This window comes from Lathyrus oleraceus, unplaced genomic scaffold (genome assembly GCF_024323335.1).
Source record: "Lathyrus oleraceus cultivar Zhongwan6 unplaced genomic scaffold, CAAS_Psat_ZW6_1.0 chrUn0212, whole genome shotgun sequence".
NCBI lineage: Eukaryota > Viridiplantae > Streptophyta > Magnoliopsida > Fabales > Fabaceae > Lathyrus > Lathyrus oleraceus.
In genome coordinates this window covers 45986-60755 of record NW_026112603.1, presented here as the reverse complement: position 1 = coordinate 60755, position 14770 = coordinate 45986, and the positions used below count along the sequence as shown (strand labels likewise).

Here is a 14770-nt window from a genome sequence, read left to right as displayed (position 1 = left end):
TGAGGTCGTGGACGAATTGTTGCCATGATTGAGAATGAGACGCATTGTATGGAACATGCCATGTTATTATTTGTATAATATGGTGAATGAAGTCACATGTGATTGATGAATTTTGTTATGGTTCATGGAATCAATGATTTGTGGAACCGAATTTTGTTATGGTTCGTGGAACCAATGATTATGGAACCGATCATGTATTCAGAATGTGTGTTTTTCTGTGGTGGTACACATCTCTATTGGTATGCTTAGATGAGTAAGCATTGGGATGTCGGACCAATGATTCGAGCCTCAATTGGGTTTGAGCCCTAACCATGGAGGACATGGGGAAAAGGTGGACACCTAAGTGGGTTAGAGTCCCATACGGTGAAAGAGACTCAAAGTGGGTTAAAGTCCCATACGAGTGATGGTTCTTAAAAGTGGGTTCGAGTCCCATAGGGGAATCTGGTATCCACCGTGAAAGTCGAATCATACGAGCATGCATGAACCGGGCCTGGCTTAGACGTAAGTCCGCTCGGGAATTGATGCGTCGTGATCTGAATAATGATCGTGGTTGAGTTATGAGAACTCAGGTGCATGTTGCCATACAATTGCGAGATAGTTCCCCATCGCTCAAGTCTTCTTTCCCTCTTTGACTTGAGTTGGATATGAGTTAAATATTGATTAGAAAACCATGTAGAGCCGAGTGGACCCATAGGATAGGAGAACTCACTGAGATTATTATCTCATCCCACTATTGTTGTTATTTTTCAGGTATTCCTTGCAGGTTGAATCTAAGAGAAGCTGTTATGGATGTTTCAAGGGATGCTGTTTATCTTGATCTTCCGCTGTGGAGTTGCGTGCAATGAAGATATTGCACATAGTTCTTAGATTTTATTGTTTAGGAATTATTGTATAACATGTTCCATTGATGTTTTTAGTTCGGACATGAATATATATTGATGCCATTAGGCACTTATGTTGTGACAGTACCAAAATTTAACACTTGTATGATATTATTCTAGATATATATTATACGGGTTGTTACAGTTGGTATCAGAGCAGGTCGATTCTCGACCTAGCCTTGAAACATCATAAGTAAATCTATTCCTGCCTCATATGTGTGTTTAACCAACCTGATTCTTAATATCACTGTATCTAGTATTGGGCCTGATCAACCTAATGCTATGTGCATGGTAGGTAGAATCATGGTTGAGTGACCGCGAGGACTCCGAAGTGTGGGTTGAACTTGTGCTTTGAGAATAGGCTCAAGCCAAGAGTTAGAAAGTAAGGAGAACTAGATGGCCCAGTTGAAGTTTCAGAGGCGTTGTGATTTGGGTATTATGGAATTGAAGAGTAGCGTATCGTTCAAGCGATTCTGCAGTGTTAATGGAGTTGAGAAATTGGGGAATTCTATCGAATGAGTTTGTCAGAATTTTGAGGAATGAGTGAATTTGCTAGTGGAATAAGATACACTCACTAATATGGAATAAGTATTGCGAGTGATTTTGTATGGTAAAGGAGGAAGAATGGTTATGTTACGCATATGTCATAAGGTCTGGAAGTGAGGTAGCATATTAGTGTTTCAGTTTCTAAGGCCACTAAAATATTTTGGAAAAACGAGAGTACTTCAGGGAGTATATATATTTGGAATAGTATCTTGCAAGTGGTTAAAGACTTGAGGGATAAGGACGTCCAGTTTTGTTGGGAGCCTAAGGTAGTGGTGAAGTCTAAGGAGAGACTCAAGGACATGCCTACCTATCCAAGTGAAACATGTATGGACCAAATGGAAGCTAAAAGATAAACCAAGTATGTGCAGTCTTAGAAGGGAGATCGGAGTTGAGATAGCTCGTCAGCGGTTCAGTGTTAGTAAGAGACCATTATGGAATGATGAGTTACCTAAAGATCAATTATAAGAGTTTGTGTTGGAGACAGATAACGCACATTATATAGTAATGGAAGCTCCAGTAGGTTTTGGTTGTATGAGAACTGGTTGAGGATAAGAGCAATTAGGTTGGATTTAAGGACTTCTAGTAGAATGGTTTTGTAATTGGAACTGGGAGAATTACCATGGGAAGACAAGTGAACACCGAGTGTGGAAGTAGTGTGGATGTTGCAATACAACTGTCATAATGGGGTACATTTTAGATAAAGGCACAATGGGACCATTAAGATTCATTAAGATGAAGTTATGGGCGTGTAGTTGATGATTGTTCACATCAAGGATTTCTAGAGTATGTAGTGGAATAGAGGAAGTTAAACCTTGGTATTAAGAGAGGTATGTGATAACAGCATTATGGTCACAAGTAAGTGTAATGGATTCCTTGTCTTGAGATGGATGTAAAGTAATATACATTTTGTTGAGCAGTGAGTCTTGTATTCTAAGAAGTTGAGTTGATGATAGCCAACAAAAGATAAGCTAAGCTGGAGCCTGTGCACTAAGTGTAGAATATGGAATATTTTATGTTTCAAGAGTTTATTGGGAGGCAATGAGGATTATTCGTGGGAAGTTATAGAGACAAGTAACCCCGGTATAATGAAGTGTATAGTAGGTATTGGTTTAGAAGATAATTCCAGTCATAATTGTGTGGCAATGATAAGGTTCATCTTAAGTGCATTTTATTTGGATTGAAAGAGTAATATTGGCTTATTGGAAGTCTGGTTGTTATTTATCTTCTTGAGAAGTATTTGGTTGGTTGGTTAGTCGCGGAGTATAAACATTCACACCGTGTTGGAGCTAAGGATGTCTTAAATGTCATAAGTGTACCGTTGTGGATGTACAAACCGAGGATGGAGTTACAAGTTACCACAAGTCAGATTGGTAGTTTTGAAATTGGGATTTCTGAAGGTGTAGTGCGTAGTCGGTCATCTGTAGAGATATTATGGAAGTTAGACGAGTGGGAAAACCAACCTGGTGGACCATGCTTAGTTTAAGTAAGTCTGGGAAGTACCACTATTATGATTATGAATAACTATACGGAACAGACTTGGAAGAGACCTACTAAGCGGTGATCTAGAAGAGATTAGCTAGGTATGTGGTATAAATTGATAAGGTGTGAAGTGGTTGGTCATGGTATGAAATTGATTGATTCATTTGGATTCATTTCCTTAGATGTAGACTCCCTGAGAGTGGTAATGGATGTGTACGATGATACTCTACCCTATTGGAAGGATTCATGAGTTATACTTCCCAGGAGGAACGAGAATCAGTTATTCCTAAAGTTAAACATGTAACTCGGATGGTATGTTAGTAAGAGCGCGAGCTAAGATCATGGAAGACGGGACAAGACGATTGAGATGAATGATTTTGGATACGAAGTGAAATGTTGTCTCTAGATATGTGTGAAGTATTGTGTGTGACTCTATGAGGTGTATGGACATCCATAGTTATGTTCTAGATTACTTAAGTTCCTCAGAAGTGGTGTCTCGTTGATGATTTAAAGTTCCTTGATGGTGTTATGTCGTTTTGGTCGAGATCATGTGTCGAGAGAAATCTTGAATGAATCAAAACCCTATGAGAGGATTTGATATGGAATATAGTAACCAGAACCGAATGTTGTCAAACTAATTTGGTTTAGCTGTATCGAACACATGATGAATCTGGATGTTATATGTTTTATGGTTGTAGCAATGTAACTCATGGATACCTATCTTCTGAAGAGTGTTGGTTTTATTCTACGCTTTTGTGAGTCATCAAGGAAGTTATTCTACTAATGGAAGTCGGTAAGGTTCTAGTACCATTTTGGACAGTAGGCACTCTGAGGGTAAGTGTGTTTCTTTGAAGATTGTTAGCTAAACAGTAGTGCCTAGGAATCCCAAGTGTTCCACTATTGGAATCAGGGTATCACAATGGAAGGTGATGGATGAAAGAGCTCAATCAAGTCTATGGGGATCAGGGAGGTAGTTACTCGTAAGAATGGAGGTAAGGATGAGAGTAAGATAATCTCCTGCCAATGGTTCTATCTCATTGGAGTAGTACGAGAGAAGGGAAGCAGTAGGAGTAAGGGCTTGTAGCATACAATAACAAATCAAGTGAAGTTTATGAGATTATCAATAAATGGATTACAAAGTTGTTGCATTTGTTGAAGGAATAACAAGAAAAGAGTAGTCAATATTATTTGTGGTCAGGGAATCAATAAATTTTCTTATGAAGAATTAATGAGTATTGATTAACCAAGTCCAGATAAGATGTTGTAATTATGTTTTGTGTAACTTAGTACAAGGAAGGGAAGTCATGGTTTCCGGGAAGAAAGTGACCCACTGATGTTGAGCGGTATATCGGATAAAATAAGTGAGAGCAAGTCTAAATGTTAATCCAATATCAGAATGAGATTGTGATGGAAATCAAGAAGTTTCGAAAGTTCATGAAAGAAGGAAAATTGACAGCAAGGACAAGTTAGAAGAATGAGTATGTCAGAGGTTTGGAATCGAAGAGAAATCAAGTGTTGGTCTAAGACGTTGATACAAGGATTGTTTGTTTGTTGAGTGAAGGAAATTCGGGGCGAATTTCAATTTAAGGGGGGGAGAATGTAATATCCCATATTCCCTTAAATACTCAATTAGTTGTCAGTTGAGATCAATTGAATTCCTGTGTACTATATCTTTTGTCATTTGTAACAATTGGAGCTCCTATGTGCTCTAAATGTTGTCAATTGGGACCAATTGAGTAACCAGTGAACTCTAAAGAGATTAATTATTAATAAAAGAGACAGACCAATATTAATAAGTACAAGAGAGGACATTTTTGGTAACATTAATAATTGGTCAATTGATGCTGGAAGATAAAATACCAATTAAGATATTTTATGATACTACTTAATATTATATATTATTTATATATATTATATAGTATATGTGTGGTGGAAAAGAAAAGAAGAAAGGATAAGAATAGAAGAAGAGAGAATGAGAGTTATCAGAAAGGGAAAAGAGAAGAAAAGAAGAAAGAGGAAGAGGAAAAAGAGAAGAAGAAGAGAAGAAGAAGAAAAGAGAAAGAAGATGGAAAGCTCATGAAGAGCATGTTCATCAACACCATCATCTCATCTTCATCATCACCAACTTCATCTTGTTCTTCTACTAGGTGAGTTCTAGTTAGAAACTCTAGGTTTCTAGAAAAGTTAGGGTTGTAGAATCATAAACAAATCATGAGTAATCCATGCTATATGATGAATATTCCTCTTGTTGTTGATGTTTTCATGAACATGTGTTTGATATGCTCTTCATGATTGTTGTGATTACATGAGTTGTTATGGTTGCGTTTATGATGTTGAAATCCTTATTATACATGTACACATGAATATGTAATGTGATGAGTTTTGTTGGAAGAAGAAAAGGATGGTGTGTTAGAAATGAAATGACAGAGGAAAATGGTGTTTTGAGAAGTGGAAAACAATGAAAATGTGCGTGTTAACCGGTTAACCAGAAGCAAAATCCACTTATGCAATGAATAAATATTAATCTAAATCTTGATTAAGATAGATTAATGAATTAATTTAGTGGTGTAACTCCGTTTTGGATACGGACGGATGCGTTAGAAAGATAACGTAAAAGGCTATTATTATTGTTCCATGTTATAAAATATTATGTGATTTATAAATGCCATGAATTTTATCATGATGAAAATTAAATATTGTTGTTATGTGGAAGGTGAAGTAACATGATTAAAAACCTTACCAAAGATGAGTGAGGAAACCTGGGAGAATAACCTGATTAATAACTTAGAAATATGATCTAGGTTATGGAACATGTGAGATATATGTATGAGAATACGGTATTCATTCGTACGACGCTTATGTGAGGTTGTGGACGAATTGTTGCCATGATTGAGAATGAGACGCATTGTATGGAACATGCCATGTTATTATTTGTATAATATGGTGAATGAAGTCACCTGTGATTGATGAATTTTGTTATGGTTCATGGAACCAATGATTTGTGGAACCGAATTTTGTTATGGTTCGTGGAACCAATGATTATGGAACCGATCATGTATTCAGAATGTGTGTTTTTCTGTGGTGGTACACATCTCTATTGGTATGCTTAGATGAGTAAGCATTGGGATGTGGGACCAATGATTCGAGCCTCAATTGGGTTTGAGCCACAACCATGGCGAACATGGGGGAAAGGTGGACACCTAAGTGGGTTAGAGTCCCATACGGTGAAAGAGACTCAAAGTGGGTAAAAGTCCCATACGAGTGATGGTTCTTAAAAGTGGGTTCGAGTCCCATAGGGGAACCTGATATCCACCGCGAAAGTCGAATCATACGAGCATGCATGAACCGGGCCTGGCTTAGACGTGAGTCCGCTCGGGAATTGATCCGTCGTGATCTGAATAATGATCGTGGTTGAGTTATGAGAACTCAGGAGCATGTTGCCATACAATTGCGAGATAGTGCCCCATCGCTCAAGTCTTCTTTCCCTTGTTGACTTGAGTTGGATATGAGTTGAATATTGATTAGAAAACCCTGTAGAGCCGAGTGGACCCATAGGATAGGAGAACTCACTGAGATTATTATCTCATCCCACTATTGTTGTTATTTTTCAGGTATTCCTTACAGGTTGAATCTAAGAGAAGCTGTTATGGATGTTTCAAGGGATGTTGTTTATTATGATCTTCCGCTGTGGAGTTGTGTGCAATGAAGATATTGTACATAGTTCTTAGATTTTTATTGTTTAGGCATTATTGTATAACATGTTCCATTGATGTTTTTAGTTTGGACATGTATATATATTGATGCCATTAGGCATTTATGTTGTGACAGTACCAAAATTTAACAATTGTATGATATTATTCTAGATATATGTTATACGGGTTATTACATAAATAAATTCTATAATTTTCTTCTCCATCACCAAATTTTAGGTTTCTTCATCACTAAGTAACAAATTTAAAGGATTATAAATTAATGATTCATATTATATATAAACGGTTAATAAGTGAAATTACCTAATAAAGCACAATTATAATTGTATTTGTCATATTCACACTATATTATGGTATATTATATTTAAAAAATATTAATATTTTCTTCTCCATCAACAAATTTTAGGTTTCTTCATCATTAAGCAACAAAGTGAAAAAAATATAAATGAATGATTCATACTATATATAAATGGGTAACAACTTAAATTACATAATCAAGATCAATATTATTTATATTCGGCATATTCACATTGTATTATGGTATATAATATGTAAATAAATTCAATAAACTTCTTCTCCATCACCAAATTTTAGGTTCCTTCATCCTTAGTTAAGAAAGTTAAAGTACTATAAACTAATGATTCATATTATATATAAATGGTTAATAAGTGAAATTACATAATAAAAGTCAATTTTATTTGTATTCGTCATATTCACATTGTATTATGGTATATTATATTTTAAAAAAATTAATATTTTTCTTCTCGATCACCAAATTTTAGGTTTCTTCATCACTAAGCAACAAAGTGAAGAAAATATAAATGAATGATTCATATTATATATAAATGGGTAACAAGTGAAATTACATAATCAAAATCAATATTATTTGTATTCGGCATATTCACATTGTATTATGGTATATTATACGTAAATAAATTCTATAATTTTCTTCTCGCTCACCAAATTTTAGGTTTCTTCATCACTAACTAACAAATTTAAAGGACTATAAATTAATTATTCATATTATATGGTTAATAAGTGAAATTAATTTATAGTCCTTTAATTTTGGTACAAGGTGAAGAAGAAACCGAAAATTTGGTGATGGAGAAGAAAATTACTCAATTTATTTACGTATAATATACCATAATACAATGTGAATATGCCGAATACAAATAATATTGATCTTGATTATGTAATTTCACTTGTTACCCATATATATATAATATGAATCATTCATTTATAGTTTTTTCACTTTGTTGCTTAGATATGAAGAAACCTAAAATTTGGTGATCGAGAAGAAAAATGTTAATTTTTTTTACATATAATCAACATATTATATATAAATGGTTTATAAGTGAAATTACGTGATAAAGCTTAATATTATTTGTATTCATCATATTCACATTGTATTATGGTATATTATATGTATAAAAAATTAAAGATTTTTTTCTCCATCCCCAAATTTTAGGTTTCTTCATCACTAAGCAACAAAGTGAAAAAAACTATAAATGAATGATTCATATTATATATAAATAGGTAACAAGTGAATTTACATAATCAAGATCAACATTATTCGTATTCGGCATATTCACGTTGTATTATGGTATAGTATATGTAAATAAATTCAATAATTTACTTCTCCATCCCCAAATTTTAGGTTTCTTCATCACTAAGTAACAAAGTTGAAGGACTATAAATTAATTACTCATATTATATATAAATGGTTAATAAGTGAAATTACATAATAAAACTCAATATTATTTGTATTCGTCATATTCACATTGTATTATGGTGTATTATATGTAAAAACAAACTCAATATTTTTCTTCTCCATCACTAAGAAACAAAGTTAAAAAACTAGAAATGAATGATTCATATTATATATAAATGGGTAACAAATGAAACTACATAATCAAGATCAATATTATTTGTATTCTGCATATTCACATTGTATTATGGTATACTATATATAAATAAATTCTATAATTTTCTTCTCCATCACCAAATTTTAGGTTTCTTCATCACTAAGTAACAAATTTAAAGGATTATAAATTAATGATTCATATTATATATAGACGGTTAATAAGTGAAATTACCTTATAAAGCTCAATTATAATTGTATTTATCATATTCACATTGTATTATGGTATATTATATGTAAAAAATATTAATAGTTTCTTCTCCATCACCAAATTTTAGTTTTCTTCATCACTAAGTAACAAAGTTGAAGGACTATAAATTAATTATTCATATTATATGGTTAATAAGTGAAATTAATTTATAGTTCTTTAATTTTGGTACTTGGTGAAGAAGAAACCTAAAATTTGGTGATGGAGAAGAAAATTATTCAATTTATTTACGTATAATATACCATAATACAATGTGAATATGCCGAATACAAATAATATTGATCTTGATTATGTACTTTCACTTGTTACGCATTTATATATAATATGAATCATTCAATTATAGTTTTTTCACTTTGTTGCTTAGTGATGAAGAAACCTAAAATTTGGTGATCGAGAAGAAAAATGTTAAGTTTTTTTTACATATAATCAACATATTATATTTAAATGGTTAATAAGTAAAATTACGTAATAAAGCTCAATATTATTTGTATTCATCATATTCACATTGTATTATGGTATATTATATGTATAAAAAATTTAAGATTTTTTTTCCATCCCCAAATTTTAGGTTTCATCATCACTAAGCAACAAAGTGAAAAAAAGTATATATGAATGATTCATATTATATATAAATAGGTAACAAGTGAATTTACATAATCAAGATCAACATTATTCGTATTCGACATATTCACGTTGTATTATGGTATAGTATATGTAAATAATATCAATAATTTTCTTCTCCATCCCCAAATTTTAGGTTTCTTCATCACTAAGTAACAAAGTTGAATGACTATAAATTAATTACTCATATTATATATAAATGGTTAATAAGTGAAATTACATAATAAAACTCAGTATTATTTGTATTCGCCATATTCACATTGTATTATGGTGTGTTATATGTAAAAAAAACTCAATATTTTCTTCTCCATCACCAAATTTTAGGTTCCTTCATCACTAAGAAACAAAGTTAAAAAACTAGAAATGAATAATTCATATTATATATAAATGGGTAACAACTGAAACTACATAATCAAGTTCAATATTATTTGTATTCTGCATATTCACATTGTATTATGGTATACTATATATAAATAAATTCTATAATTTTCTTCTCCATCACCAAATTTTAGGTTTCTTCATCACTAAGTAACAAATTTAAAGGATTATTAATTAATGATTCATATTATATATAGACAGTTAATAAGTGAAATTACCTAATAAAGCTCAATTATAATTGTATTTATCATATTCACATTGTATTATGGTATATTATATGTAAAAAATATTAATATTTTCTTCTCCATCACCAAATTTTAGTTTTCTTCATCACTAAGTAACAAAGTTGAAGGACTATAAATTAATTATTCATATTATATGGTTAATAAGTAAAATTAATTTATAGTCCTTTAATTTTGGTACTTGGTGAAGAAGAAACCTGTAATTTGGTGATGGAGAAGAAAATTATTCAATTTATTTACGTATAATATACCAGAATACAATGTGAATATGCCGAATACAAATAATATTGATCTTTATTATGTACTTTCACTTGTTATGCATTTATATATAATATGAATCATTCACTTATAGTTTTTTCACTTTGTTGCTTAGTGATGAAGAAACCTAAAATTTGGTGATCGGGAAGAAAAGTGTTAATTTTTTTTACATATAATCAACATATTATATATAAATGGTTAATGTAACACCCACATATAATATATGTCTAGAATACATATTATACATAGTGTAAAACTGGTACTGAAATACATAAGTGCCTAGAAGCACATCATACATATACAATACATGCCCAAAATAACATAATATGGCATAAATGTACATAAGAGTGCCCAAAATAAAACTACTGATCTAGATCATTAGACAATGATCTCAAAAATATCTACATAGCGGAAGAAAAGCCACCAGTCCTCAGGTAAGCAAGACATCACTCTATCTTGCCCTTACCCTTATCCTGCTCAGAACCACCTGAAAAATAATCAACAACATGGGGTGAGATAATAATCTCAGTGGGTTCCCTATCCTATGGGTCCACTCGGCTCTACAGGGTTTTCTAATCAATATTCAGCTCATATCCAACTCAAGTCAACAAGGGAACGAAGACTTGAGCGATGGGGAAACTAACTCGCAATTGTATGGCAACATGCATCTGAGTTCTCATAACTCAACCACGATCATTATTCAGATCACGACGCATCAATTCCCGAACGGACTTACGTCTAAGCCAGGCCCGGTTCATGCATGCTCGTATGATTCGACTTTCGCGGTGGATATCAGGTTCCCCTATGGGACTCTAACCCACTTTTAAGAACCGTCACTCGTATGGGACTCTAACCCACTTTGAGTATCTTTCACCGTATGGGACTCTAACCCACTTAGGTGTCCACCTTTCCCCCATGTCCGCCATGGTTGGGGCTCAAACCCAATTGAGGCTCGAATCATTGGTCCCACATCCCAATGCTTACTCATCTAAGCATACCAATGGAGATGTGTACCACCACAGAAAACAAACATTTTGAATACATGATCGGTTCCATAATCATTGGTTCCATGAACCATAACAAAATTCATCAATCACAGGTGACTTCATTCACCACATTACATAAATAATAACATGGCATGTTCCATACAATGCGTCTCATACACATAACTCACATATGTTCCATAACCTAGATTATCCTTCTAAGTTATTAATCATATTATACTACTAGATTTCCTCACTCTCCTTTGTAAGTTTTTTAATCATGTTATTTCACAATCAAACATATCAACCATGTTTAATTTCCATCGTAATAAAATTCATGGCATTTATAAATCACATCATATTTTATAACATGGAATAATAATAATAGCCATTTACGTTATCTTTCTAACGCATCCAGCCGTGTCCAAAACGGAGGTATAATACTCAATTAATTCATCAATCTATCTTAATCAAGATTTAGGTTAATATTTATTCATTGCATAAGCATTCAACAACAACCTCTCTAGCCTAGTGATAAGGCATGTACAGTTTCAAGGAGGTCCTGGGTTCGAACCCCCTTGGTGACAAATTCTGTATAGACAGAAAATTAAATTCTGTTCAGTGTTAACCGGTTAATAGTAACATGTGGACCACAAGCCTTGTAGCATATGTGTGGTTAGAAAGTGGTGGAAACAAATATCTTAAGTGGTACCAACCATAATATTTGTTCTACCAGAGCTATTGACCCATTATTAGTGTTACCAAAATGTCCTAATTAATAAAAGGTCAGTTCCAAATAATATTAATTAAGTCAACCTGAACTCACTATTTGCTCTATTTATCCCAATTGACAACTTTTAGAGCACATAGGAACTCAGTTGATCTCAATTAATAGGAGTTTAGGCATTTAAGGAAATACGGGGTATTACATCCTCCCCCCCCCCCCCCTTAACTAAAATTCGTCCTCGAATTTAAATATTACCTGGAACTCCATTTCCAATCACCAAGAGGAAAATGGTGTTTTGAGAAGTGGAAAACAATGAAAGTTTCTAACTAGAACCCACACTTCATACCAATCACAACACATGTTCATGAAAATCAACAAGAGCAAGAACATATTCATCTTGTAGCATGGATATTCATGATTTATCTAACATTCTACAACCCTAATTTTTTTCTAGAAAACTAAAGTTTCTAACTAGAACCCACCTCAAGAAATTGAAGAGGAGAAGTTGTTGAAGATGAGATGAGGATGAAGATGATGGTGTTGGTTCCAAGCTTTCCTTCTTCTTCTTCTTCTCCACTAGCCTTGCTCTCCTTCTTCTCTTAAGCTTCCTCTTTCTTTCTATGCTTTCTGATACATAGAAACCAAATGGCTTATGGTAGGTAACAATAAGGTAGTAACATGTGGACCACAAGCCTTGTAGCATATGTGTGGTTAGAAAGTGGTGGAAACAAATATCTTAAGTGGTACCAACCATAATATTTGTTCTACCAGAGCTATTGACCCATTATTAGTGTTACCAAAATGTCCTAATTAATAAAAGGTCAGTTCCAAATAATATTAATTAAGTCAACCTGAACTCACTATTTGCTCTATTTATCCCAATTGACAACTTTTAGAGCACATAGGAACTCAGTTGATCTCAATTAATAGGAGTTTAGGCATTTAAGGAAATACGGGGTATTACATCCTCCCCCCCCCCCCTTAACTAAAATTCGTCCTCGAATTTAAATATTACCTGGAACTCCATTTCCAATCACCAAGAGGAAAATGGTGTTTTGAGAAGTGGAAAACAATGAAAGTTTCTAACTAGAACCCACACTTCATACCAATCACAACACATGTTCATGAAAATCAACAAGAGCAAGAACATATTCATCTTGTAGCATGGATATTCATGATTTATCTAACATTCTACAACCCTAATTTTTTTCTAGAAAACTAAAGTTTCTAACTAGAACCCACCTCAAGAAATTGAAGAGGAGAAGTTGTTGAAGATGAGATGAGGATGAAGATGATGGTGTTGGTTCCAAGCTTTCCTTCTTCTTCTTCTTCTCCACTAGCCTTGCTCTCCTTCTTCTCTTAAGCTTCCTCTTTCTTTCTATGCTTTCTGATACATAGAAACCAAATGGCTTATGGTAGGTAACAATAAGGTAGTAACATGTGGACCACAAGCCTTGTAGCATATGTGTGGTTAGAAAGTGGTGGAAACAAATATCTTAAGTGGTACCAACCATAATATTTGTTCTACCAGAGCTATTGACCCATTATTAGTGTTACCAAAATGTCCTAATTAATAAAAGGTCAGTTCCAAATAATATTAATTAAGTCAACCTGAACTCACTATTTGCTCTATTTATCCCAATTGACAACTTTTAGAGCACATAGGAACTCAGTTGATCTCAATTAATAGGAGTTTAGGCATTTAAGGAAATACGGGGTATTACATCCTCCCCCCCTTAAATAAAATTCGTCCTCGAATTTAAATATTACCTGGAAAAGATGAGGGTAAGCTTCTCGCATTTCTGACTCTAGTTCCCAGGTGGCGTCGCCTGGGTGTGATTCATCCCACTGAACTTTAACAAGAGGAATCTCCTTATTCCTTAACACCTTAACTTCTCGTCCTGTAATGCAACTTGGTAGAGGTTCGAAGGTCAGATCTGCTTCTACTTCTACTGAACTTGGAAGAATAGGCTGAAGAGAATCTGGAATGAACTTCCTGAGTTGAGATACGTGAAAAACATCATGTATTTCTGATAGAGAAGGTGGTAAGGCTAATCTGTAGGCTACTTCTCCAATTCTCTCTATAATCTGGTATGGCCCTATGTATCTCGGACTTAGCTTCCGTGACTTAAACGGTCCTTTCAATCTCAACCTCAGAGTCACCTTCAAAAATACATGGTCACCTTCATCAAATTCCAAAGGTCTTCTCCTGTGATCCGCATAGCTCTTTTGGCGATCTTGTGCTTTCTTTAACTTATCACGGACCATCTTTATCTTTTCCGTTGTCTCTTGAATAATCTCCGGTCCTAAGATCCTTTCTTCGCCAACTTCTGTCCAACATAAAGGTGTTCTACATTTCCGTCCATACAAAGCTTCATAAGGGGCCATCCCAATACTTGCATGATAAGTATTGTTATATGCGAATTCAATCAATGGTAAAAGCTCCTTCCAATTCCCCCCACTTTCAAGTACACAAGCTCTTAACATATCTTCCAGTGTCTGTATTGTCCGTTCAGTCTGACCATCTGTCTGGGGATGATTAGAGGTACTTAAACACAATCTCGATCCCATAGCCTGTTGGAATGCTCTCCAAAACCTTGAAGTAAACTTTGGGTCTCTATCGGACACGATGCTAGTAGGAACACCGTGCAACCTAACAATTTCTGAAATGAACAACCGTGCAAGATGACTTGCCTTGTAAGTAGTCTTCACGGCCAAAAAGTGTGCGGACTTAGTCAACCGATCCACAATCACCCAAATTGAATCATAGCCACCTTGGGTCCGAGGCAACCCTACCGCAAAATCCATTGAAATAC

The 14770-nt window shown here is 34.0% G+C and overlaps 1 long non-coding RNA gene across 2 annotated transcripts; it reads right to left on the bottom strand.

Annotated features, from left to right (window-relative positions):
- Window positions 1-10468: 10468 nt before the first annotated feature.
- Window positions 10469-13947, bottom strand: LOC127112966 (uncharacterized). Of its 2 annotated transcripts, none has more exons than XR_007799133.1 (2): window positions 13197-13947; window positions 10469-10731 (listed from the first exon to the last, which is right to left on the bottom strand). It is a non-coding gene; the product is annotated as an uncharacterized LOC127112966 (long non-coding RNA). The 2 variants fall into 2 exon arrangements; XR_007799132.1 differs by lacking the exon at window positions 13197-13947 and adding an exon at window positions 12437-12844.
- Between the last annotated feature and the right edge of the window lie 823 nt (window positions 13948-14770).